General features: G+C 34.5%; 1 non-coding gene across 1 annotated transcript; it reads right to left on the reverse strand.

Moving 5' to 3' along the window:
* Window positions 1-2746: 2746 nt before the first annotated feature.
* On the reverse strand, window positions 2747-2853 carry LOC121229891 (small nucleolar RNA R71). The gene has a single exon (XR_005927845.1). It is a non-coding gene; the product is annotated as a small nucleolar RNA R71 (small nucleolar RNA).
* Window positions 2854-5292: the final 2439 nt, after the last annotated feature.

The following is a 5292-nucleotide window of genomic DNA, read 5'->3' on the forward strand; positions in this document are numbered from 1 at the left end:
GTTGATTGTACGGATGAAAATACCCCCAAAAGACTTGGGCACCATGTTGACCCTATGTCGCACCATACACCACCAATGGTGTGACACGAGACCTGTTTCGTGGCTTCCTTAGTTCTTTTCATGCTTTAACTGCTCGGGAAGCTTGTGCATCACTCGTCCCTTGCTCCTATGTTAATAGGGCCTATAAATCATCATCTTACACACTTAATTCAGCACATTAGCACTATCTAAGGCCTGTGTTGGCCTAATAGCTCACAACACTTACAAAAATGTGTTTAAACACTTGTTTTTACTAACTTTTAATCCAAACTACTAAATACCAAAAATGCAATATTAAATAATAAGTTGGCTAGAAAATAAGTTTTTTAAGTGCAGAAATAGACCAAAATAACTACTACATTTGACGATAGGTCAAATACCCCTATAATTAAGTCTTTGTTTGTCCTCAAGAAAAGTAAACAAAATCAAAATAAGAATTGAAAACAAAATAAACTGAAAACAGGAAATAAACATGCAAAAAATAAAAAGAAAGAAAAGAAAATGTACTTAAGCTAACACGATACAGGAAATTGGATAGAATTATATTAACAAGGTAATGCAAAAAAACATATAATTCTAGAATGATATACAATTGACTCAATTTCTAAAGTTAGACGGGTTATTTCAATAAATTACAAAGCAAACAAATAAAGGAATATTATGTATAGTGATAAACCATAATAAATACATATTTTTACCCCATGCTTGGCATATTTTTGGAAGGTTTATCATAAGATTTAATGAATTTGATGCTCTTAATCCTTTAATTTCATGTTTTATACTCAGGAGAGCTTAGGATAGCAAAAAGAGTAAGAAACGGGTCAAAAATAGACAAAATAGGCCTAATTCAGTGTTTCACACGGCCTAGGTAGTTCCACACAAGTAATCCACATGCCTGTGTGCGACACACGGGTAGGCCACATGCCCATGCGTAATGACAGTGTCGACTAAAAACCAACTCAGAATTACATACGGCTTGAGCACCTTCACACGGGCGTGGCACACAGCCATGTCCTTATCGAGCCCAAGTCTAATTCTACTCAAAAAAGGCTAATTTTTAGGGTTTTGAAGCATTCCAAAGTCTATATAAACACCCTAGAAGAGGATCAAAGCAAGGACACACAGAGTAGAAAGCAGAAATACTCGAGGATAGCCATTGGAATCAACTCGGAAGTAAGATCTACTTCAACACTGAAGATCTCCATTCAATTTCCTTAGAAGTTCCTTGGGTTTCTTTATGTTTTATTGTTTTCCCAATTTTGAGATGTTTTCCCCTATCATTATGAACTAAAGTCCCTAAATACCTAAGGGGGGTGAAACATAAGACAGATCTTACTATTATTTGAATTATATGATAAATACTTTTCTTATTCTTAGTTATGAGTTTTAATCCTTGCATTAATATTCCAGGATATTAATTCAAGTCTGATGTACTTGTTCAAGTGGAGCAAAAGTCCCTATTTAAAAGTATATCTTCCATAATTAAGTGGAGTTGCATGCAATCCTAGAATCTGACAGATTAGAGTCAAATCTAATAAGGGAATCCATAGATCGAATTAATGCGACAATAGGGGTTTTAATTTCAAAGAGATTTCAATTAATCAACCTAGAGTTAGTTATTTTTAGTCTCGAGAGAGATATTAACATAAATCAGGGATTTTTACAGATTAAGTCAAGTGAATAAATCGTCTAATTCAAAAGTAATAAGTGAAGTCTAGGCGAATTCTTCCTTGGGTATTGTCTTCTCCGTCAGTTTTCCAACAGTATTTCCCAACTTTTATCTCTGTCGTAATCTTAGTCAATTAAATAATTAGTCTTAGTTTAAAACATCCCTTAATTCTTAGGCTAGATAATAAAGAGAGAGTAATTACTAGTACTTTTAGTCCTTGTGGATACGATATTTTCGGTCTCACCATACCTATACTACTGTTCGATAGGTGAACTTACCTTAGTCGAATTTTTAGTTAGTTTAGCGACCATCAAGTTTTTGGCGCCGTTGCTGGGGACTAAGATTTAGGAACACTTAATTTTTATTACTTTATCCATTTTTATTTTTATTGAAATTTAATTTTATTTTTAATTTAATTATTAATTTTTCTTTTATTTACTTCTAGCAGGTTTTTATAGTTTATGACTAGAAAAGAGCCATCAGGACCTCTACTTTTTGACAGTGAAATTGAAAGTACAGCTCGTAGAAATCGTAGAGAAATAAGGAAAAATTTATGATATATAGAGGAAGAGCACAAGGACGACACCACTAATACTGAGGAGATGGATAAAAATCAAAATAATCCGCTACCTCCTGTGGTTGCCACAAATCCAGTGAATCAGGATCCTGCTCCTTGTACTATGTATGACTATGCTAAGCCCAATTTAATAGGAACTGGATCGAGTATAGTTAGACTACTGTTGATGCAAATAATTTTGAACTGAAACCTAATAAGATTCAAATGATACAACAATTTGTTCAGTTTGATGGTTTGCAGGACGAGGATCCAAACACTAATTTAACGAATTTTCTGGAATTCTGCGACACCTTTAAGAGCAATGGCGTTTCTGACGATTCCATTCGCCTTTAGTTATTTCCCTTTTCATTGCGAAATAAGGCTAAACAGTGATTGAACTCGTTACCACGAGGGTCAATCACTACTTGGGAACAAATGACAGAAAATTTTTGCTTAAATATTTTTCTCTGGCTAAAACAACAAAGTTAAGGAATGATATCTCTTCTTTTGTGCAGATGGATTTAGAAACACTTTATGATGCATGGCAGAGATACAAAGAATTATTGAGAAGATGCCCTAACCATGGGCTACCTCTATGGCTACAGGTTCAGGCTTTTTACAATGGTTTGAATCCCTCAACAAGCCAACTGATTGATTTAGCTGTCGGTGGAACTTTAAACAACAAAAAACCAGACGAGGCTTATGAATTTATTAAAGAGATGTCACTGAATAACTATCAGTGGTAAGTCATGAGAACAAAACCAATGAAATCAGCTGTGTTTTCAACCTAGATCCAACCACCATGTTATGAAATCAGGTAGAACTATTGAATAAAAAGATTGATCGTTTATATGATTCTACTCAGGTACATCCAGTGATGAGGTGTGATTCAAATGGAGGAGGGATGCACAACACAAACTATCCATCCTTCAACCCCAGCACCGAGGGAGAACAAGTCCACTATATGGGTAATAATTCTAGACTTCAGAATAACCCTTATAGTAACACTTACAATGCAGGTTGGAGGAACCATCCCAATTTTTTGTGGGGTGCTCAAGGGAATCAAAGGCCACAACACCCTCCAGGTTTTCAAAAACTCCCTTACCAACAGGAGAAAAAGATGAACCTTGAAGAGATGCTTACAAAATTTATCTCGGTGTCAGAAACTTGTTTTTAGAATACCGAGACAGCACTAAAAAATCAGCAAGCGTCGATTCAAGGACTCGAAACTCAAATAGGTCAGCTTGCTATGTTGATCTCTGAACAACCGCAAGGTGGCTTGCCCATTAATACAGAAACTAACCCAAGGGAGCAACTCCATGCCATCACTGTGCACGACAAAGAAGGGTTAGCAGAACCTAAATCTGAAACGAGGTAAGAAGCTGTAACATCCTGATTTTGGGCTTAGTCGGAACAGTAGTTCCGGGACCACAAATTTGATGAGGAAAATTTCATTTTTATTATATTTTTATGGTCTACGATTTCACAAAATAATTTCGTGAAAATTTCATTCGAAAATTTCGACGTTTGGGCACTCAATTTAGTAAAAAGGACTAAATTGTAAAAAGTTTAAAAGTTGAGTTCTACATGTTAGAGGTATCAAATTGTTATGAAATTTTAAATGGGAGGTCCTTAAATGATAATTAAACCATTGTATAACTTTTTGGACAAAAATGGCCTTGATTGGGTAAATTTTGAAAGAATAGTAAAAAGGGCATTTTGGTCATTTAGGGGTAAAATGAATTAAAAGACAAATTTTAAACTCCAAATGTGTCCCTTTCTTCTTGCTACAGCAGAATGTACCAAAAGCAACCATGGTTAGGGTTTGGCCATGCTTCCAAGCTTAATAGCAAGTGATTCTGAGCTCCGTTTTTAATGTTCTATGTATTTTTGAAATCCCGATAACATGATCTGTTCATTTTTACCATTATTTTGAGCTAGGATTTATGTTTAAAAAATTACCCATGAATGATATGCATGTATTTTGATGTTTAATGGTAGAATATGAAGCTTGAAATTGTGTTAAACAACTTTTGCTAAGCGATTTTACGTGAAAACGAGTAAAACAGTAAAAATATCTAATGTTCATAAGTACATGTTAGAGTGAGAATTTGATGTTGCCATAGAAGGGAAAAATGATCAGTATGTCATAGAACATAAGAAATAGGAAGAATTTTAATTTCCGAACCTTGGGGAAAAAGTGAAAATATGCAAAAGTTTAGGGGTCAAAATGCAAATTTGTAAAAAAAATATGATTTTTAGACCCATATGAATAGTGTGACTAATTAGTAGGCTAAATGTGATATTATAGATCAAGGAAATCGAGATTTGGGCTTAAATCGGGAAAACACAAGGTTATGGACTAGAATGGTAAATTGCCATTTCTGGATCCGAGGTAAGTTTGTACGTAAATAATTTATCAATTCTTTTTATTTTATTATATTTAGTTATCATATGAAATGTGGCTGCCTATAGAATGACTATTTGTTGTAAATTGCAAATTGAAAAAGAACTATGAATAAATTTGTAACATGTTGGAAAGTAAGGAATTTCCCGGTTGAGCCTTCGGAATAGAAACGATACGAATGATCTATTGTGAGGTCATGTGTGTAGTACTAAGTGCAGGCTACTACGTGTACCGGATAATTGGTCGCATGTGTAGTACTAAGTGCAGACTACCATGCATACTCGATAACTTTGATCACGTGTGTAGTACTAAGTGCAGGCTACTATGTGTATCAGATGGTTAGGTCACGTGTGTAGTACTAAGTGTAGGCTACTATGCGTACTAGATAGCCTTGTCTACAAGTGTGAAAATATGTGCAGGCAACTGAGTATCAGTTATTATTCCGAAGAGTTCAACGGGAAAATCGATTAAGTAAAAATACATGTGAACATGATTATATGATGAATAAGTGCAGGTATATGTTTAAGAAAAATTTGAGCAATATGCTCGATATTTGAGTGAACTTCGATAAGACAAAATGGATTAAGTGAAATTATGTAAGAGGGAATTTTAGTAGTAAAA

This window comes from Gossypium hirsutum, chromosome A05 (assembly GCF_007990345.1).
Source record: "Gossypium hirsutum isolate 1008001.06 chromosome A05, Gossypium_hirsutum_v2.1, whole genome shotgun sequence".
NCBI classification, from domain to species: Eukaryota; Viridiplantae; Streptophyta; class Magnoliopsida; order Malvales; family Malvaceae; genus Gossypium; species Gossypium hirsutum.